The following is a 23,181-nucleotide window of genomic DNA, read 5'->3' as shown; positions in this document are numbered from 1 at the left end:
ACCAAGTGCCCTTGAAGAGTTTGGCCTTTGTTTCCTTGATTAGATTGAGAGACCTTGGTGAACTCCTTGCCTCAGGGGAGGGCCTAGTTTACACATAAGTTTGAGTGACATGTTTGGGACATCAGAGGCTTTTAGACCACATGGGTTTAAGTTGCCTCTTTGTGACGATTAGGTCATGTGGGTGAGTCGCATGTGTGACTCACCCTTGACCCTGAAAAAGATATAAAACCAGGGGTTTGCTTTCTCTTTTTTGGAGCTCTAACCCACAGCCATGGTGGCATGTGTGACTCTGGGCCAGCCCTTGTTATGAGCTCCTGGGCTGAACTTAGATGTTGGTAACTATGAATCATATTTGTCTGTCTGTCGATGTTTGTAATTTGCTTGTATTTTGCTCTGAAGTTCAGGGTGCTGGCTTTTTCCCCTGAACTAAGTGAATGATGTCTGTATGCTGGATTCAAGTAGACTTGTCAACCCCTTAATGTTGCTTTCCTTAGTAAAGCAGATCAAAAGAACCTGTGCTGGCAGTGTTCTTGTTGTTGGGCTTGTGTTGGTCTTTCACCCCCACAACAGCTGCTAGCCAGATTGTTGAAACACACTCCAACCCCTTTCCAGAGAGAAAGACATCCCATATAACAAAGGAAAATGAAATATCAGCATAAACGGTAAATATTCAAAAATATATCCAATATTTTACAACCATTGGGCTTCCACCTCTGTAAAGAAGTGGGATGGAGGTGTTTTCTCCTGTCTCTTCTTTGGGGCCAAGCTTGTTCTTTGTAATTTTTCAACATTCATTTTCAGTTGTTTATGGTGGTTTTTCTAATTGTTGTACTCATTGTATTTTGTTTTCTTGGCTCTACCTACTTTACTCTGTACCAATTCATGTAAGTCCATAATTTTCTTTATTCATCATAAATTATCACATTATTCCATCATGTGATCATGGTATCACATTATATTCAGGTACCACAATTTGGTTAGCCACTCTCTAATCGATGGGCATCTATTTTTTCTCCATTTCTTTGCTGCCATAAAAAGAGCTGTTATAAATATTTTGGTGTATGTGGGCATTTCCTTTTTTTGAGTGATAAAAATGTAGGAGAAACTTTGAGTCAAAGGGTAGATATATTTTAGTTACCTTATTTGCATAATCCCAAATTGTTTTCCAAAGTGGTTATATTGATTCACAGAGAAGCACACATTATAATGGAGAAGACAACATGTGAATAGCTAGGCATATGCAAGATACATACAGAATAGGTCAAAGTCAATCTGAAAGGGGAAAGCAATATAACTGGGGCAACCAGGAAAGGCTTCCTGAAGATGAGATTTTATTCTAAATCCTAGAGGAAGTCAGGAAAGTGAAGAAGCAAAGATAAGATAAAAGAACATTCTAGGCATGGGAGACAGCAGGTATAGGAATGAAAGATAGCTTGGTGTTTAAAGAACTACAAGCAACTCGGTGTGTCTCTAGGTCCCAGAGTGTGTCAAGAAAGTAGGAAGGGACCAGTACATTATCCTAACAGGATTTTACATTTGGTCTTAGAGGTAACAGAAAGCTAGTTATCACAGCTCAATGAGCAGGGGATGATACAGTCAGACCTAGACTTTCAAAAGGGCAGAGAGGTAGCACAGCAAAGTGTAGGGCCTGGAGTCAGGAAAACCTGAGTTCAAATTCAGCCTCAGACACTTATAAGCTGTGTCACCCTGGGAAAGTCACTAAACTCTGTTTGCCTCAGTTTCTTCATCTGTAAAATTAGTTGGAGAAGAAATTTGCAAATCACTCCAGTATCTTTGCCAAGAAAACTTCAAATGGGGTCACGAAGAGTTGGATACAACTGAAAAGACTGAACAACAACAACATTCAAGTTTCAAAAACTTACTTTTGCTATTGAATAGAAGTTGAGTGGATGGAGTAGAATAGAAGATGGATAGAGATTTGAAGTAGAGAAATTAGGCAAGAGGAAAAAGAACCTGAACTAGGTTATGGGGATAGGATGGAGACATAAGATGTTGGGCTTTTGCTAAATGTGTTAACGATGATCTCTTATTTCTTTAACGTCACACTGGAAAAGAAAATGACTCGAAAAGAATTTGCTTTCTACAAATACCTTGAGATCTACCATTCCCATCAAAATGTCATATTCTCACTTCTCCATCCCACCTTGAGGAATAACCAGATATCAATTCAACTCAACCAATAAGTTAATTAACTAATTATTCAATGCCCTAAACCTTTAGCAAGGAATGAGATTTTGCTAATAAGTCAAGTTTTCCTAAGTACTTTCAATATGTGAGGCACTTCACTGTTAGCTTCTAGGATTATACTGACAAACTTTAAACACAGATAACCTATAGGAACTTGCATTACATGGAGGGGAAAGACCTATAATTTCAGTGGTATGTGTGGAACTGATGTGAATATCAAGCTCCCAGTAGCTCAGTAGACGAATTGCTGAGGTGAGATGAATTTATGCCCTGGTGGCTAACCTTTTGGTGATAAGTTAATAGAGTACTTATAAAAGGATCTGTTTTTCTTTATCTTCCCTACTGCTTAATATCAAGAGAAATAATATTTTGGTAACAAAGATATCACCTGGAGCCAATGAGATATCATGATTTTCTGAGTCACTAATTGTTTTTAGAAATAATGAGCCATAATTCCACAACAGGGTATTTTGATACCTATTCATGTCATGAAGGTGACCCTAGATTATCAATGCTTATGTCAATGGAATGCAAACCATTCCAAAAAACCTCTGAATATAGGCCTACCAATTAGACAGACTACCAATTTTTTGAGGATAAGCTTAAGTATAGAACAGGGGTGAGGAACCTGCAGCCATGAGGCCACATGTGGCCTTCTAAATGCTTAAGTGAGTCCTTTTGACTGAAGCCAAATCTCACATTTGTTCTGTAAAATTTGGATTCAGTCAAAAGGCTGCACTTAAGGACCTAGAAGGCCACATGTGGCCTCAAGGCCACAGGTTACCCACCCCTTGTGTAGGATATATTTATGACTACTAAGATCGATTTGGCCCTAGTGACCCAAGATATAAAGTTAAATGCAAAATGTCCCTTGATCCTGTGTGACCCTTTTCTGCTTCTCCAGAAATGGTGGCAGCACAGAAAAGGGAAAAGTGTATAAATAATCATATATTTTGCCGACTACTTATAAACATTAGCTTAGCTATTAGTACTCTCAAGGTGAGTTCCTTATCCAGTGATGAACAAATGAACATACTATCAAAGGAATTGAATTAAATCAACCTTGAATTCTTGAAAATGAAAACAGAAAATAGCAGGGAGTTATAGTAAGGGGGAGAATGACTCACAGGTTCTCCTAGGAGGAAAAAAAAATAAAGTAGATTAGATGGCGGTGGTGGGTATGGGAAGTGGAGAGAAGGGGGAACAATTTTGTCAAAGGTCCATAGACAATAAGAAAGATAATTTAATAGCACATTTGGTCATCTCACATTCAGTGTTCACAATAAGTATTTGCAAGTGGACAATTATGAAAATAATTGCAGTCAATGGGTCAATATTTATTTCAGAGAATGAAGAGGTAGATAAATTCTACAAAGAACTTCCTAAAATCCTCCAAATTAAATCAATATGTATTTTGATTTTCAGTGACTTTAAATCAAAGATGACAGTGAAAAATGTAACCCAAGGGTAATGAATGAAAAACATCAATCATATAGGCTACACAGAAGCCACTTATCTAAATATTAGAAATAATTTCTCTCAGAAAGGAATAAGAAGCTTTTGGACTTGGTAAATATAACAACCATCAAAAAAGTGAATTTCTTTGGTATTTTTAGCAAATAGGAAGAGCTGAATTATTGATGTAGAAGTCATTCCTTAATGAATTTGTATAAAAAAGAATACTGACTTCTTAGAGCGATGATAAAAGTTAATATAAAGTTAAAAGAATTAAAATAATAGGTGGCACAGTGGACAGAACAGCATCCCTTACAGTCAGGAGGACCTGAGTTCAGACTGGCCTCACACACTGTGTCAACCTGTGAATGTCACTTAACCCCAATTGCCTCAAAAAATAATAAAAATAATAAAAGATGTGGTACAAAATGAAAAGATCTGCAATCTGTACTACTGAAAAAGGTTACTGACGCCTCAAATTGGAAGGCGAAGGAGAAAGGGATATTGAAACTGACCAAATTAATTTCCACATAGAAGTTTAATTAACCTTTGTAAATCAAATGCTATTACAAGAAGACCCAACAGGTTGAAAGATTCCTTCATCAACAAAACCTGACCTAGTTACCAAGCAGAGTTATCTATGGGCAACATTGGTTTAGAATATGAATTTGTTTATAAAAGCTTATATAGAAGGATGGTAGAAGACTGTTATTGATGTTGTTTCATAAAACAAAGGGAAGAGTTGAGGTTTTAAAAAAAGTTTTTAGAAATCTTGCAAATTGCCCAACTAAGCAAAGTCATACCCCGCTCCTACTCTAGTGCAGGTCCTCATCACCTCATGCCTGGAAAATTGCAATAGCCCATCAATGGGGGACGGATTGGAGTGGGGAAAGATTTAAGGCAGGATGATGGCACCTTAAATCTTTCCCCACTCCAATCCATCCCCCATTCAGCCATTAGTAATTCTTAAGGCTCAGGTCCAATCATGGCACTAGCCTCCACCTCTACCCTACGCAGTAAACTCCAGTGGCTCCAGTAGGATCAAATAGAGGTTGTTCCTTTTGGCATTCACAGCATGCTTTATGAACCTAGATCCCTCCTACTTCTCCAGCCTTCTTACAGCTTACTCCCAGACACATTGTCTTCAGTCAGTGACACTGGTCTCCTGGCAGTTCCACAAACAAGATATTCCATCTCTCAATTCTGGGCATTTTCTCTGGCTGTACCCCATGCCTGGAATGCTTTCCTTTCTTACTTCCTTCTACTGACCTCCCCGGCTTCCTTTCAGTCCCAACTAAAATCAAACCTGCTACAAGAAACCTCTCTAACCCTCTGAATTCTTGGGCCTTCCCTCTTTTAATTGTGTCCTCTTTATTCCATATAAAGCTTGTTTTGTATGTGTTTGTTTGCATGTAGTCTCCCCCACTAGACTGCAACAAGCTCCTCAAGGGCAGGGACTGTCCTGTGCCTCATTTTGTAACCCCAGAACTTAGCATGGTGCCTAGTATATAGTAGGTGCTTAAAATACCAATTGATTAAGAATGAAACTTAGATCAGGAAAACAACCAAGAAAAAGAGACAGAAATTGTCTGCAATGATCTTTATAAAAAACTTCACCATCAAGGGCTGAAGAACCACCACATTTGAATTTTTAGGTGTGTTTATGAGACAGACAAGAATATGAAGAAAGTAAACATGGGAAAAAGTTAGATTAGACCAAGCTTACTCAAAGGAGATCCCTGCTCAAAGGAATAAAAATTTGAGGACATTGAGGGATTAATGTTTAAGGCATCTGAAGATATCAAAGGCAACAAATGTACAAATAAATGAATCTTATTACTGACCGAAAGATTAGTGAAAAAAAGAATATCAATATCTGTTAAGCCATATGACCACTTTCCATCCTACATGACAATTTTACATAGACATTCTATATGGTCATAAAGGTTGTTCTTTACATGAGTATTAGAAGAGAATAGGCAGGTTTTCATAAATAATATTCCAAAGGAAGCTACATCCTTAACCCAACTGACTGAAAGGCCTAAAGAATATGAGATCCCACCATGACACTTTGTTGGCTATTCAACGAAGCATCTGACTCAGTAAAGTAAAATGATTCCTCAAAAAATTTCCTTGAACCATGTCTCCTAGGCATGCTAAACTACTCAATTAATTAAAATATAGTAACTAAGATATACTCATTAAATTGTCCTGAGCTAATTTATATCAAGCAAATTATAACTAAGAAAAAATATGATACAAATATAATAATAAATAATATAAATATAATATATTATAAATATATAATATAATATAATAAATATAAACATATACCTATAAAACATAATAACTAAGATAAAATATAATAACTAAGATATACTTATTAAATTATCCTGAGCTAATTTATATCAAGCAAAACATAAAATAGGGATGCATGTGCTTGCCCAAGATGTTTACACTGTTACATGAGGTTTCTAAGTACAAATGAAAGAGAGCATCCTCCTATCTGGTCTTTCAAATTCTCCTGTGTACCTATCACAGCAAACTGATTATGGAAACATAGGACTATAGTTTTAGAGTTGGCAGAGACCACAGACAGAATTTACTTCAACTCCTTCATTTTGAGGATGAGGAAAAGTCCCAAGGAGATTAAAAAACTTGCCTGAAGTCACATATGTAAGTGGAGTGAGGCGCAGCATTGAAACTACATCTTCTGATGACAGATGCAGTCCTCTTTTCTTTCCACCATACATTAAAATGCTGTCTCAAATTAAATCTATTTTCACTTAGAAGGATTCACCTAATTATCTGCACAGGAAACAGCACATGGATGGATAATGCTTGTTGCCCAGTCTAAGAAATGCAGTTGGATAGATATTAAATTATGTTCTTCAGTATGTGTACAGTACAGGCACTTCAAACGGACAATGGGTTAGGGCTAAAATTGAGCCGAACAAGGGAATAGTCTGGATTGCCTTCAGGAAATTAAAAGGCTTTTTTTTTCTTAAATGACTGCAAACATTTCCTTGAAACAAAGGTGTTGTTTTTTAAAAGATGAATACGCTTTTATTGTTGTGTTTGGCTATAAGCTATGGAACACTGAAGTCTCTGAAGAACTGAAAACACAAATCACGGAAAAGGTAATGAAAAGTCCAATAATGAGAATAACCAGTAACACATTTCATACAAAGAGAAAGAGAATTGGAGTTAAGAGCATCAGCAAAGAAATGGATGAGCAAAAAAAGATAAATCTGCTTACATGGTGAGACCAAGCAATAACCAATAAATAGACCATCTGCCCCATAATAGTATTCATGTATCAAAGAGAAATAAGAAAGCTCTCCAGTCCAATGGATTGCTCACCTACGCTAAAATTGTGGGAGGTTGTGGACAACAGTAGCACAAGATAAACGACAATGAATGAGCCATAATCATTATTGTTGGAGGGAATACCCACATCAGTGAAATCACTGAGTCATTGGATTATTGGAGTAACGAGTGATAGCCTCAATGCGAGATCCTAAAAGTAGTATTTTGTATTATTGCCATCTCAGAATCCCCTGAATAGCCAACTATGTCACTGACATTGGGGTAAGAATGTTTTCTGATAATAAAACACATTTCAAAAATATCACTCCCCCCAAAAAAATGTTAAGGTTGGGTTGGAGTTTCCTTTTGTTTTGTAGTTAATTTGATCTTTTAAAGAGGTTTGCAGATACAAGGAATAGGCTAGTTTATCAAATGGATGGTATTTTTTGGTAATATAGCCAGAGGAAAACCAAACCATGAAAAATTCTTTGCTCTGAGGGATCCATTTGTTCTTTCTGGAGTATGTCTCCCTAAAAATATCTTGGGAAAAAAACATATATGCATATACACAGTAAGTACATCACCCTAGCAACTATACCTACTTACATGTATCCTTAAACTCCTCAACACTTATCACTAATTATAAAGACATCCATAGTCTGGAGGCTTTGGTTTCTTCCTCAAAACCCATTTCTCATGCAGAGAGTACTGGATAGGAGGAAGAGGGGAAGGATAGTGAAATATGCTTAATTATACACCTGCATCTGCCAAGGATCTGCCATCTCTGGTCTCCTTGCTAATGTCCCCCCATGGGAATTGATTGGGACTAGAAAATGCCCTGGAATCTATTCAACACATACAAGCCCATACCTGAAGACTCATTCCCTCATTCTGAAAATAATATCAGCTTTTTAGGGTCAGCCATAATGAGACCTGCTTTCTCCTTCAACTTATATTCCTTCCAGTATTCTGCACCTGATCTGTACTTCCACACTCTGTTGTCTATATAATATTCTAATCTCGACACATTCCACCCAAAACTCCCAAGGGATAGTTCCCAACCACATCTATATGCCAATTATCATCATGAGAAAAGCTTTTGGATGGTCTTTTGAAGTACCTAAGTGTTTGCTTCCCCTATCCCGTTATTTCGCTTGCTCCAAGATTACCTAAAAGTTGGGTAGTCCTAGTTTTAGTTCTAATTGCCATGACTGGCTTGGTGTACAAAGTACAGGACATATTTTAGTTGGATCCAAATACTTTGCCCTTAGCTGTGAGAGATCATTTCAGTAATGCATGAGGAACAACACAAATGAGAACTTTTCAAAGATTACAAAAGGTGTGATGTAATTTGTTCATTTGGCTCCACTCTGTTCCTGAATTATGAGAGGTTCTATTTAGAATAGAATCAAATAGCCTCATACTCAAATTAGCTCCAATCTGACCCAAAGGTTCTGTCTATGTGTACGAAGATATAAAATATATGAATATTTAGAAACACTTGGAGGATCAAACTATTTTTTCTAATTTCTATTTAAATTTTTGCCATCGTTTAGGTAACAACCATAGTTTCAGTTGATGTCAACAATTCAATTCACCAAAAACTTATTAAAAATATATTATTTACAAAGTAACAGGACAAATATGAAAAATACCACAGTTCCTACTCCAAGGCACTTAGAATCTAACTGGGAGATCATAAATAAATGTGGTTCTGGGTAGAACGTGATCAAGATAAACGAGCAAGCCAGATAAAGTGCTATAAGAAAATCGGAATTTAGAAACAACTAAGTGCTTTCAAATATCCAGTATATATTCCACAGGGAAGTTACCTTGAAAAATGAAACCAAAGTTCCTACAACCTATTTTTCTTGAAGCTATTATGTGAATTAGTGTGGAGTTAGGGGAAAAATCAAAAAAGTTGCCAGTAGAAATTGTTTACTTGTTTCAGTCGTATCTGACTCTCCATGACACCATTTGGGGTTTTCTTGGCAAAGATACTAGAGTGGTTTGCCATTTCCTTCTCCAGTTCATTTTACAGATGAGGAAATTGAGGCAAATAGGGTTAAGTGACTTGCCCAGGGTCACAGAGATAGTAAGTGTCTGAGGCCAAATTTGAACTCATGTCTTCCTGACTCCAGGCCTAGCACTCTATCTGCTATGCCACATAGCTACCCCTAGGAGAAGTTAGCGTATAATAATAACATATACCCTAGGGAAGCTTTTTGTAAATAATAAGTAATCCATGCTGAAAGATTCTTTTCACTTTGTTTTTAAAGAATAAGATTTTTCTTTTAGTACATTCCACATGAAATTTTCATTTATGCCACCAGAAAATATTCACATCTCAATAGCTTTGTTGCAATTTTTCTGTTACTAATGTGTTGGAAAGCATTACAAAGTGATCACATGCCAAATACTCAAGTATTTTAATCGATTTTTCAAGAGTTCAGCTCAAGTTTTCCCTTTAAAAACTACACTGATCTCCTTGAGCAACCTTTCAATCAACCATCCTTCATGTTTTCCCCCACAACTCTAGGAAGTATAAACTTCTTTGTCATCTACTGGCACCAGTATCATTAATACAGAAAGAAAGGAAAATTAAAGTTGTCATGTGGAGCGAGCCAATACCTTGCCTCTGGCAGGGGCCTAAAACTGAAGGAGAAATCCCCATCTGTACACTCGGTCAACAGTCCTGTACTTTACCATATAATCAAAATTATTTAGGGAGCCCCTGGCAGACCAGCTTAGACTTGGAAATCTGAAAGTTCATACTTCAAGAAGTGAGTATTTGCCTGCTTCATTATAAGTGGTTTTCATCATCTCTGGAAAGGCCATTTATTCCCTACACACCCTGGAAGCTAGATTTGATGAACCAAAACTTAGACTTAGTTTGATAAATTTTATTTCTCTAACTCTTGGCTCCTAGCGCTGTAGCGGCAAAATGAAAAGGCATCACAGAGCTAGCAAAATGACTATAATAGTGGAACAAAATCAGTCATTTATCATTAGAAACATGGTTCATAAAGTGTATTTCTATTTAGCGCAAAAAACTGGGCAGTGGATAAGAAACCATAAAATGGATACCACTCACTGGTGGTGAAGTAATCCAGGACAACAGTAAGCGCTGATATTTATATAGGACTTAAATGCTAAATTGAAATTACTAAATGTTTAACTAAATTTAAATTATTAAATGTTTCAAGTAATCGATCTCATTTGGTCATCACAATAAGTCTAGGAGGTTATGGGCTATGATTATTCCAATTTATAAGAAGGGAAACTGAGTCTCAAAAGTTGGGGGATAAGCCCATAACTTCACAGCTGATAAGAGAGGTAAAGGTTGGTTATAGATCTTTCCTGGTTCTAAGCCAGGAAATCTTTTTCCTGTGACATACTGCCAAGTGTAACTTGGTCCCTTAGGTGGACACCAAGATGAGACAAAATATTTTTGAAGCTTTCAGAATAGTGGACTGAGAAAGATGTTATAACTTATTATCTTATTATGTCAGCAGCTTAATGTATAGTGCTCTCTCTCTCAGCCTCAGCTTTCCTATCTGTAAAATGGGGATAATTATAGCAACTACCTCACAGGGCTGTGGGGAGGACCAAACAATATAATATATACAGTGCAAAACATTATATAAATGGGAGTCTACTGCTACAACTACTACCACTGACACTATCACCCCCACCACCACCACTACCACTACTACTACTCACTGGTAAAAGAAAGAAGGCAGTAGGATGCCCTACCCATACAGAGAACTTGTCACTTACCAAGCCTGCCAAACTGGATAAGGAAAGTCTAAGGATCATAAATCTAAAGAGAAAAAGTAACCTCAGAGTCCTTCTACTTCAGCCTCCCCATATTATAGATGAGGACTGAGGCCCAGGGAAGTTTAATGACTTGTCCAGGGTCACACTCCTAGCAGCAGAGGTAGAATCTGAATCCCAATCCTCTGACACCAAAGCCAAGTCTCTTTCCACTATACCATGCTCCATTCTATTACATACAAACTCTTCCAATATACATATTAAACATGCTTCCTTCCTTTTCCCCCACCATTTCCTCTAAAGAGCACCAAGCCTGGAATCAGGAAGACCTGAGTTCAAATCTAGCGTCAGGCATTTCCCAGCTATGTGACCCTGGCAAGTCACTTAACCCTGTTTGCCTCAGTTTCCTCATCTATAAAATGAGCTGGAGAAAGAAATAGATAACCATTCCAGCATCTTTGATCCCTCCCTCCCCCCAAAAAACAAAACAAAACAAGAAAATACCAAAGAAGGTCATGAAGAATCAGACACAACTGAAAAAAAACTAAACTCAATTCTCCCAAGTTCACTCTACCTCTTCTTATCCCTCTCCTAAAGTCTTCCACCATGACCTTTGGAATCCCATTTCTTAAGAAGGTACATTTCCATGCATGCTCTACTATTTCCAACAATGCTTATTCCACCTCTTCCCTTGGACTCAGGCTTCGCATCCCCTGAAGTTCTTTCTTCCACTAAATCCCTCTTTCATAGAAACCACTAGTGAAGCCACAATTGGCAGATTCCTTGTTCTTGGTTGTCCTTCTATAGATGCTTTATAAGAAGATACGAAAAAAGAGAGACTGAGAATAGGAGGGTATGACTGGGTGATGATCTACAATTCAGGGGTAACAAACTTGAGGGCCACAGCCCCAAGCAGCAGATTAAAATATAAGTGGGAAATGTTTAACAAAATGATAAAAAAAAATACAACTCAACATATACAATGGTAATTTGTGATTTTCTAAGTAAATCTGCATGATTTGAGTTTGACCCCACTGACTAACACTAGAAAGTGTTTACTGATCCATTAAAGTATCAAGGCAATCCTGATACAAATGTAGCTATGATGTGGCTCACCACATTTAGGAGATAAAGAAGGTACACAAACACCTATGATCCAAGAAAGATTACAATAAGGGGAAAGGAAAGTCTCAGACAAAGTAATACCTCACACATCTTTTGTGCTTTGTTGCTGTTTGTGGTTGTTCTGTCATTTTTCAGTCTTGCCCAACTCTTCATGACCCCATTTGGGATTTTCTTGGCACAGATACTAGAGTGGTTTGCCATTTCCTTCCCCAGCTCATTTTACAGATGAGAAAACTGAGGCAAACAGGGTTTAGTGACTTGCCCAGGGTCACACAGCTAGTAAATGTCTGAGGCCAGATTTGAACTCAGGAAGATGAGTCTTCCTGACTGAATATTCACAAAGCATACCCCCCTGCAACCATCCTGTCAAGAAGGTAGTACAAATGTTATTAGGTCCAATTCACAGATAAGTAAACTATGGCTCATAGAGGTTAAGCAAATTGCCTAAGGACACACAGAGGGTAAATTTTGGAGAAAAGATTCAAACTTGGGTTTTGTGACCCAGAGTCCTACACTCTTTCTACTGTATGGTGCCCTCTTTCTTTAGGGGGCAGCTAGGTGGCTCAGGGCAGAGAGCTCTGGTCCTGGAATCAGGAAGACCTGAGGTTAAATCTGACTTCAGACTCCTCCTAGCTTTGTGCCCTTGGTGAGTTACTTTTTAAAAAAAATCTGTTTGCCTCCGTTTCGTCAACTGGAAAACGGGGACAACATCAGCACCTACACCACAACATTGTAAAGATAAAAATGAGATAATATTTGTAAATCATCTTTATGATATTAGCACTAGTGTCTGGTACACAGTAGATGCTATAAAAATGCTGATTCCTTTGCCCTCTGAGAGAAATCTGAGGATAGGTCACATTCCGTTTGTAGATGGAGGTGGTCAGGAGGACCATATGGCCTGTGCACTGGGCCTTACAAGAAGAAAGAGACATCAACAGAGAGAGTTGAAAAATGGAGATTCCACTTAAGGTACGTTGGACATTTTGAGCCAAGGGAAAAGGTAGGGTAAAAACTGGGACAAGGAGTAATCTACATTTTAACTGGAAGGTAGAATATGTAAAGGGGGATAGTATGATACAAGGCTAGGCAGGTGAGTTAAAGTGTTTTTTTAGGTGGCCTTGAATGCCGGGATTGAGAGTTTGATTCTGTACTACCTTTGTCAAAATTATTAAGGAAAATAGGTACATGGTATTGTAAAAATTTCTGCAAGCTAAAGCTGTTATTGGTTTTTTTTATTGGGAAATAAGGAGTATTATCAGAGTGGGGTGAGAGGAAGACGTCTCAGGTGTGGATGAGAGAGTGAATAGACGGGAGGCAAGAAGCACTCTTTGGCTAAGGACTCCACCTGGGCTGGTTGGAAAGGGAATGGGAAGGAGGAACTAGGTGAGAGAAATATTGCTGAGGTGGAACTGACAGGACTTAGCAACTGATTGGAAGTGAAGGATGAGGGGTACTTGACACCAAAACAACTCCAGGGTTTTAAGACAGTAGCTGGGTGACTGGCGGTGTCAGAAGAGAAAAAGTAGAAAAGTTAGAGAAGTATCATATTTGGGGTGGGGAGGAAAGAAGTTTGAGGAGCTTTTTTATTTTTGGAGGGCGGAAGGCAGGGCAATTGGGATTAAGTGACTTGCCAAGGTCACACAGCTAGTAAGTGTGTCAAGTGTCTGAGGCCACATTTGAACTCAGGTTTTCCTGACTCCAGGGCCAGTGTTAGCTGCCCCTATAAGGAGCTCTTTTTTGGACATACTAAGTTTGATGTTAAGGCAAGGCCTTTAGCTGGTGACATCGTTGGAGTGTCTCAGATAGGAAACAGGAACTCTTCAGATGGGGTAGGGATGGAGCTGGAGTTGGGGGCATGCATACAGATACTGCCTAACACAATCCAATTAAACTCCGTTCAGTTCTACACAAATAGGAAAAGTGACTGTTGAATGCTGAGGTATATAGACAATGGTGAAACAGTTTCTTTTTTTAAAGAACCTTTTAAAAACACCTATATAACACTTGACAGATACAATGTAGTATAATATAACAATGAAGAAAATGACCACTGGTTCAGTGGATAGAGTGCCGGGCCTGGAGTTAGGAAGACTCAACTTCCTGAGTTCAAATCCTGCCGCAGGCACTTACTAGCTGTGTGACCCTGGGCAAATCACTTAACCCTGTTTACCTCAGTTTCCTCAACTGTAAAATGACCCGGAGAAGGAAATGGCAAACCACTCCAGCATCTCTGCCAAGAAAACCCCAAATGGGGTCACAAAGAGTATGACACAGCTGAAAATGGCTGAATAACAACAAAGATTTGAAAAGAGTTGTATGTATATTACCTTATGAGCAAACTGAGATAAAGTAATTTGCCCAGAATCCTACTGTAAGTGTATGAAGGAGGATTTGAACTTAGGTGTTTCTGACTCCAAGGCCAATATTCTCTCCATAGGACTACCTAACTACCTTAGTCGAGTAAGTAGAAGAAGAGGGAGAGAGAGGGAGAGGGAGGAGGGAGGGAGGGAGAACGAGAATGAATAACAGGGGAGAAGAGACCACGAAGCACGTACATATAGGAGAAGGTGGCAGCTGATATGTGCCATGAAGGAAGCTAAGACGTGGAGAGGTAGAGCTGACGAAGTAGTCAGGCATGCTCCCGATGACTGGACCTTTCACACAGAATGTTCACATTTTTCCATACATTACAGTTTTATGTATCCATGTTTGTTTGGGTTTTTTATTACTTTGCTAGCTGATTGTATTGCCTAATAGAAAGGAAGCTGGCTTCCAAGTCAGAAAGACCTGGATTCAAATCCTGCCTCTGACACATACTGGCTGTGTGACCCTGAACAAATAACTTAACCTTTCAATGTTATTGGCCACTCTTTGACACTGCATAGCCAAAGAGATGCTGGCCAGCATTGGAAGAAGCTTTTTTATGCCAGTGAAATCATAGGCCCAATTCCTATCTCTAGCTTAAGCTAAATGCTAAGTCCTATGAAGACAGGGACTCTTCTTTGTGATCCCTGCACCAGCTAAGCACAGTGCCTTGTATACAGTAATCATTCGGGGAATAGAGGTTTAAATCAAATGAATATTTATCATAGTGTCATAGATTTAGAGATGGAAGTAACATGAGAGGGCACATAATCAACTCCTTCGTTTTACAGCTATGGAAGCAGAACTAGGAGAGGTTATATAATGGGGCTAAATTCACCCAGGTAGTAAATGACAAGCAGAGGATTTTGATCCAGAGTTTGACTACATATCCACTGTCAAATGAAGGTATCTTGCTCTGAACAGGCTAGACAGAGTTAATTGGAGAGGTGACCATGAGATGATTTTGCAAAGATTCTAGCAGTATATCTTTCTGTTACCACACTTACCCTTTTTAGAGTCCACTGATATGTTTAGTTCAGCCCTGATGACTCTTTAGCTCCCCTCATTCTTTCCAGTCATATCTGTACACAAACAGGCTTGGAATCATGTGGTTTGTTTTATTTGTAACCCCACACATTTCCCTATGCAATTTCATTCAGCCTGTTTCCAATTTAGCACAGAAACAAATGAGAGCAAGAGGAGAAACCTGTGTCCTGGAATGTTTACTGAATGCTTCTAATTTGTTGGGGCCCTGTGGAGCATGGCCACCCACCTGCTACAAGTGCTGGGCTATTTCTCCGCCTCCACAATCTTTCCTCATACAGCTCTCTAAAGGTGGGGAGAGAGGGAAGGAGAGAGAGGCAGACAGACAGACAGAGATGAAGGAAGGAAGGAAGGAAGGGAGGGAGGGAGGGAGGGAAGAAGAAAAGGAAGGAGGGAGGAAGATTGTGCCAGGAATCAGGGTAATTTTAAACCTTGCACTTGGTTCTTCAACTGGGAAGTCTCTGTGCTCTTGCTCTTAAATAGGTGAGAACAAAACCTGGAAAAATATCATCTCTAAGAATTCAGCCCATATGAGACTTATTTGATTTCCTGTTTCCAAAGAAGACAGCTGTTCACAAAACACAAAGGTTATTTCAGGCACACTCCACTCTGCCACTTATAAACATGCGAGGAGGGTCAGAGTCTGAGATCATTTTCCCAATTTTTAGTTGGGTCTCTCTAGAAACTCTTCTAAGTGGATTTTAAAAGGAACAAATGTTGACCAATTTTAAATTAATTTGCTAGCTGCAACTCTTCAGACTCATGTGCTGTTATAGAACAACCTCTGGGGAATCATCTACCATGAAGTTCATTTCACATCTCGTTTATTATTTGAATGAGGATAAATAGTTCCTGATTTCTCCAGTTCTAAGAACTTCTGCAGACCCTATTCACTTGAAGGTTACAAAGCAACATCTAATTGGCATAAGGTCTGTCTATGAGGAATAAAAAAAAATAGTGAGAGAGTAAGAATGACTGGTTGCTCAGTGAAGAAGATGGAGCTCTATTATGCAAAGCAGAAAAATAGGGTATAAGAAATACATTATAGTGATACCTCTTCCAATTGACTATGTCATAAAGGACCTCCAAGTGAAGAGCTAAATTCCCTGCCAGAAAGAGTTTTAGTATTTCTAAATTATATATCATATTACAATCAAGAGATAAATTAACTTCAATCTTCAATAGGCTTAAACATTATAATTATAAAATGAAGGTGCAATCAGATCTTACTATTTCACCATGAGATTAATTTAAATTAAGGTAACAGAGGTGGAATCCCTCATGTGAACTAAAATTGTCATTTCTAGTCCCTCCTTTTTGTGCCAGTCCTTCTCCCCGCCCCCCCGGCCAAAATACTAAAGCTAAAGAAAAAGAAAGCAGATCTGAGAATTAAGCCTTGATTTGAACACATATCCAATCTCCGCTTCTTGTCCTCACTCCTTATACCACTTTGTCCCCATGTTATCTTGAGCTGGATGTCAGACCCTCAAATTGGACCATATGAAAAGAAGGTGAAGCCTCATCTATCACCCTCACCTTAGTCCCTTCCATTCTCAGCCCAAGTTAGCAATCTCCAAAGAATGAAATGTTGGGGTCTTGAGACACACCATTGCCCATCAATTTGCAGTCTGATCTGTTAACAAGTACTCACACTTTTGCTTGCATAATATTTATTGCTATTAAACTTAAATAAAATCTCATCGTGACACAACAGTTCTATTATGCCTTTAGTTTGTCAACAAGATGTTCTTTCTCTATAACCATTGCAATACAATAGGATGCCTGGTCAATTTAGTACAATCGATCTGAGCTTTGTCTGAAGCATCATTATTCCACAGTGAACACTTGGCCCTAAAGCCAAGTATCGTCTTTATAACTTTGATCTTGCTTACCCTACCACTTGAGTCCTCCAAATCACCCTGTAAGTTAGAATCAGACAATCCTTATCCTTTGCTTCAAAACTCTTCCCTAGCTCCCTTGGCATTCCTTCTCTCCCTCCCTTTTTCCCTCCCCTCCTTCCTTCCTTCTGAGCTTTCCTTTTACTTTTTGCCCAAATTTGCCCACAATGCCCCCATCACCAAATAGTCCCTCGTTACATTTGAATACTCCATCTGTCAAGCACCACTTTCTGCTTGACATACACAATTATTTTTCAGTGATTATTCAACTGTATTACGTCCTCAATGCCATCTTAAGCTGATAAGTCTTGCAAGATTGGGGGTGAGAGTAGGGAGGACATCACAAAATCATAGTCATGGAATTTTTAAGGAACCTTAGAGCATCCAGTCCAAAATTTTAATATTAGAGATAAAGGAATTAAGTTCCAGAAAATCATGGTGTCACATTAACATCACTGTGCTAGAAAATGAAAAAAAAGAGAGGGTTTCTGTGGAATCTAAAGATGACTCCAAAATTCACTTTCAATCAAAGGCAGTTCAATATACAAAAAAGATGGCAGATTTGGAGCCCAAAGACCTGGATTTGAATTTGGATCTGCCATTTACTACTTATGGGATCAGTCGGAAATCATTTACCTCAGTTGAGCTTGAGAGAGGTTAAGCCTAGACTCACACAGCTAATAAGTGTCAGGAAGATTTTGAAGTCAGGTCTTCCTTACTCCAAGTCTGGCACTCTACCCACTACACCACCTAGTGGCCTTAATGTCATATTGCAATATCTTACATTTGCAAAGAGTTTTTGAAATTTTCAAAGACTTCAAAATATGTATTTTAGTATTTAATAAATAAATAGGATCGTATACTTAGAGTTGAAAAGTACCTCAAAGGACATTAGTTCCAACTCTCTCATTTTACAGATAAAGAAACCGAGACCAAGAGACATTTGGTAACATTTTCAGAGTCACACAGTCAACAAAGGGATTCAAACCCAGATTTTCCTAATTCCAAGTCTAGTGCTCTCTCTATTACAACCACACTGAATAGTTAAATACCTAGACACTAAACATGTTTCAAATTTAGGCCAAACACCTAAACTTACAGAAACTGATTTTATGAAAAACCATTTTATATGAAATTTATTACTATGGAAAGGTTGGAGTTCCTCTATAGTGATAGAAGATTTACAAAACCAGTTTTCAACATGTTGATACCTAATATCCCATTTATAATTCCCTTCCAATTCACAGAATTCTACAATAGGAACCTAAAAAAGACTGTGTCTTGCCTTCTGTAAAATGTCTAACTACGCGGGTGCTAAAAGATGATCCATTATTCTGTTCAGCATCATGAAGCAGGTTTCAAATTTGAGACGCTTTTACATTTTATTTAAAATATCATTAAGTCCACAGCATAAAGTTGTAAACACATGGCCTCATTTAAGTAATGGGCCAAGAACAGTTGGACTAGAATTGCATTTCGGCATAACTGTTATGCTCATTGTGTCTCTATTTTGTCAACAAGATGCGTACATGTTTTCAGAGTGTTGCTCATTTTGCTTTGAAAAAATACAAGATTTATGTGACTTGGGAAAATTTAACCAGCCCCAGAGCCCACTAAACAATTGACCCCGGCATTTGGACCTAATATCCTAAAGGTATGGTCAGCTGGAACTCAATTGTGATTGACTACAAAAATGTGAATTTTTCCCTCCTACAAGTAAACCCAAAGAAATAAGGGAAAAAGAAAGTTGTCTGACTCCTTCCCTTTTGTTGACTGATGCCAGATACTCTAACTGATTTCTGTTGTTCTCTTCAGCTCACTTGAATTGTTATTATGCAAAATTACATTGAAATAAAGTACAGCTTCAAAATAGTTTTACCGCAGAAATATAAACCCACTGTTCTACAGCGTATTCACGTCCCACTTCAATATATTTATTATAGTAACTACTAAGATTTCTGAACCTATAAACAGAGAAGCTTTTCTTGAAAGAGTATAGCCTATTCTGCACCATAATTTGAATGTGGGTGACACGCATGAACTCTAGTTCCCGTAATGTATCTGACAGTGGCCCAACAATACATCATTCAATAATAATAAGCTATTATCCCTAAGTTACAAATATAGCACGATTTATCTCTTTCTAATAGTAAAACTTTTAAAAGAATGGTACTTAATATCATTCCTAGGTCTGTATCCCTAAGAGATTAAAAGGACTTTTATGTACAAAAATATTTATAGCAGTTCTTGTGGTGGCAAAGCATTGAACATTGAGAGGATACCCATCAACTGGGGAATGGCCAAACAAGTTATGGTATATAATTGTGATGAAATATTATTGTGCTATGAGAAATGATGAAGGCAGTGGTTTCAGAAAAACCTGGGAAGATATTTAAACTGATGCAGAGTGAAGTGAGAACGAGGACTGTATTGTACACAATAAAAACAATACTGTAATGATGATCAACTGTGAATGACTTAGCTATTCTAATCAAAACAATGAACCAAGACAATTCTAAAGGACACCTGAAGAAAAGTACTCTCCACCTCCAGAGAGAGAAATGGTGAACTATGGGTGCATATTGAAACATTTTTTCACTTTCTTTTTATTGCTTTTTATTTTTTGCAACATGGCTAATATGGAAATGTTTTACCTGATTTTACCTGATATCATATTACTTGCCTTCTCAATTGGTGGGGTGGGGGCTTCAGGAAGGAAGCAAATTTGGAACTCAAATGTTTACTTAATGTTTAAAAATAAATAATAATTAAAAAAAGAATGGTACTTGACTCACATTCTACATCAGTGCTATCTGAAAGTAAGTGGTTATTTTAAAATTATCAGCAAAATGTTGTCAACTTCCTATAACAAAAACATATATGCCATATTTTGCTATTTAGCAAAGGGAATATGAGTTCAGTACACAATGTTCATGAGAAAAAATGAAAATTTGTCCTTTTTTTTAACTTCTCCTGGATCTTATGTGAGAACCAAATTTTGAGATATCTTTTATTTTCTTTTTTTGGTAAATAGTATTTTATTTTATTTTTCCAAAGACATGTAAAGATAACTTTCAACATGCATTTTTTATAAGATTTTGAGTTTCACATTTTTTCTCCCTCCTTGCCTCTCATCTCCCCTCCCCAAGACGGCAAGCAACCTGATATAGGTTATACATGTGCAAGCAGGTTAAACATGGAGATACCTTTTAACAACTCTTGAGTGATCACAGTATGAATTCATTGACTATGATGCTGGCCCAGGTCATCCTGACTTTGTAACATCAGCTATAAGATCTTGGATAAGTCATCTTACCTCTTTGGCCATTAGTTTCCTTTTCTGTAAAATGAGAGATTGAGACTAGATTTTGAAAGCCTATTACAAATCTAAAAATACTGTTCTGTAATATACAAGATGTTTGCAAATTGGGATTTTATCTCATTGCCTTTCACAATGGAGTCTATCTTTCAGGTTTAAGAACAAAAGCTGAGAATAAAGGGAATCACTGCAATCTCTACCTTTGGCTTTTGGTGCTGTTTTGCTGAACAGATCACTGGCACAATTCTGTCTTAGGAAAACTTAGGAAAATTTGAGGGCTGTCACCTCTGCTTCAGCCTAGAACTACCTAGTTACTTTTGCCTTTTTGTTTTGTCTCTGTAGTTCCCAGTCACTGCCCAGGCCCCTGTTCAGGAGGCAAGGCAGTCTTTAAGCAGAGAACAGACTGAAAAATTCCTATTACACTATCAGTTGGAAAGTCTAGATTCATTTATGTTTATTTCTCTTCTGTGTGCAAAGGCACACTATTGCTGAGTAAAACAGTAGTTGGTCTTTCAGTCATGGCCTCAAGTTGGGATGGCCCCTTGGTGAGCTTTGAGGTCTGGTACTCAGTAATGAAAATTAAGGAAATGGATTTTATAATTTCACCCAGAGTTGATCAGAACTACAAAATATTGAAGTTAAAAGGGATCTCAAATGCTCTCTGGCCTAGCTTCTAGCCACACAAGAATCCCTCTAACAACAAAGCCAATAAGTGGTTCCCCCTGCCCCTCTGCTTAAAGCCCTCCAATGACAGGGAGCTCTTCTGCCTTCTGAAACTGTCCATTCTACTTTTTGGCAGTCCTAATCATTAAGGCCATTTTTCCTAACATCAAACCTAAATTTGTGTTTTGGCAATTTCCACCAACTGCTCCCACTTCTACCCTCTAGGCTACACAAAGTAAGCTTAATCCCTCTTTCACAAGACAGTCTTTCAAATATTGGAAGACAGCTCTCATATCTCCCCAGAGTCTTCTCTTCTCCAGATTAAACATTCCCAGTTCTTCGTGAAGTATGGATTCAAGAAAATTCTGCATCCTGATGATCTTCTGGATAATCTTTAGTTTATCTATGTCCTTTCTAAAATGTGATGCCCAGAACTTAACAAGATGCAAGTATAGTCTAAGGGAGGCAGCAAGAATATCATCTCCTTGTTGCTGGAAGCTGAGACTTTCAGGTAAGTTGTGATCCTTACAACATAACAGGGACATGGGTGTTATTTTTATCCCATTTTACAGCTGAGGAAACGGAGGCAGACAGATGTTAGTGACTTACCCTGAGTGAAACGGTAAGTATCTGGGGCAAGATTTGAACTCAGATCTTTGGGACTCCAAGTCTAGAACTCTACAACCTAGCTGTCTGTCTGTATCTACCTACACAGTGCTCTTTTAATGCAGCCGAAGTCTACGTAAGCTTTTTTGACTTCCATTTGATGCTATTAGGACATATTTAAATTGCTGTTTACTTAAACCCCCTATACTTTTTTCCAAGAGTTAGCATTTGTATAGCAACATAAAGTTTGCAAAGCATGTTATAAATATTGTATCATTGTATCCTTAACAACCCTGGAAGTATATGCTATTGCTATCCCTATTTTACAGATGAGGAAACTGAGGCATACAGAAGTTAAATGACTTGCCAAGAGTCACCCACCTAATAAATGTCTGGGGCAAGATTTGAATGCAAGCCTTCATAACTCAAAGTCCAGCACTCTCTCCAATGCCCCACCTAGCTGCCTCAAGTGAACTCTTGACCAGTCATGCTTCCCCAATCACATACCAATAAAGTCAATTTCTTAAACCCAAGTATAAGACTTTACATTTATCCCCATTAAATTTAATCTTCTTCAATTCAATATAATTTTCTTGTCTTTCGAGACTTTTTTGTATTCTCACTCATTCACTTATGATATGTTAATTATTTTAAATATTAATTTCAGAGAGTGGTTTTTCTGACCTTATTGATATCCCTAGATTATTTGGATCCTCAACTGACTATAGCAGTGACAGTAAATTATTATTTTTCATTACTGACAAGCTTAATAGAATTCTTTTTATTGAAGAACTCATCTCACTAGTTCTTTCTGTTATGATAAAGAGCAAGGCTGAATCACGCAGTCATCTCAGCATCTCTGTGGAATATCCCAGTCTCCTGAAATGCCAAAAGCAGAGTTTTGAATCAAATGTGGCATAGTCAATATACTATTTATGCCAGCTATTTATGCATGATATACAGCACTGGGCTTTGGAGAGGTTTGCTTTGTCCAGTGCTCCAGTCCATGCATAAAAGTCATTGTATACTATTTCTATAACAGGGCAACTTGGGAGGAGAAAATACTATAGCTCTCCTTATGTTTTTCCTTAATTGCTCATGTGTGGGAGGTGTGTGTGGTGGATGCTCCATCTGGCAGTGACAGCTGTATGTGTTCTTGAGTCAAACTTGGTGACATCAGAGGTAAATAAAGGCTCTAGATGTTTTAGGCAAATAAGACATCGAGTCCTTGGCTTGTTTATCAGGTATATTTTTGAACTGTGACAGTTGAGATATAAAGGCCATTATTAAACAACTTTAATTCAGTGTTGCAAACTCCATTGTGTTATTTTACGTCTCATGGCTTATTTTGGGAAATTAAAAAAATGCTAAACAACTTTATTTTTTAAAGTCAGGAAGGCAGCCACCATG

At 38.0% G+C, this 23,181-nt stretch overlaps 1 protein-coding gene across 1 annotated transcript in view; it reads right to left on the bottom strand.

Annotated features, from left to right (window-relative positions):
- MALRD1 (MAM and LDL receptor class A domain containing 1) overlaps window positions 1-23,181 on the bottom strand; it is a gene marked incomplete at its 5' end in the record, with an annotated part of 881,642 nt that overhangs the window by 630,138 nt on the left and 228,323 nt on the right. The gene's annotated exons all lie outside the window — the stretch shown is intronic.

Source organism: Trichosurus vulpecula, chromosome 5 (genome assembly GCF_011100635.1).
Source record: "Trichosurus vulpecula isolate mTriVul1 chromosome 5, mTriVul1.pri, whole genome shotgun sequence".
NCBI lineage: Eukaryota > Metazoa > Chordata > Mammalia > Diprotodontia > Phalangeridae > Trichosurus > Trichosurus vulpecula.
Note: the sequence above shows the minus strand (reverse complement) of the source record. Positions and strands in the feature narration are given on the sequence as shown.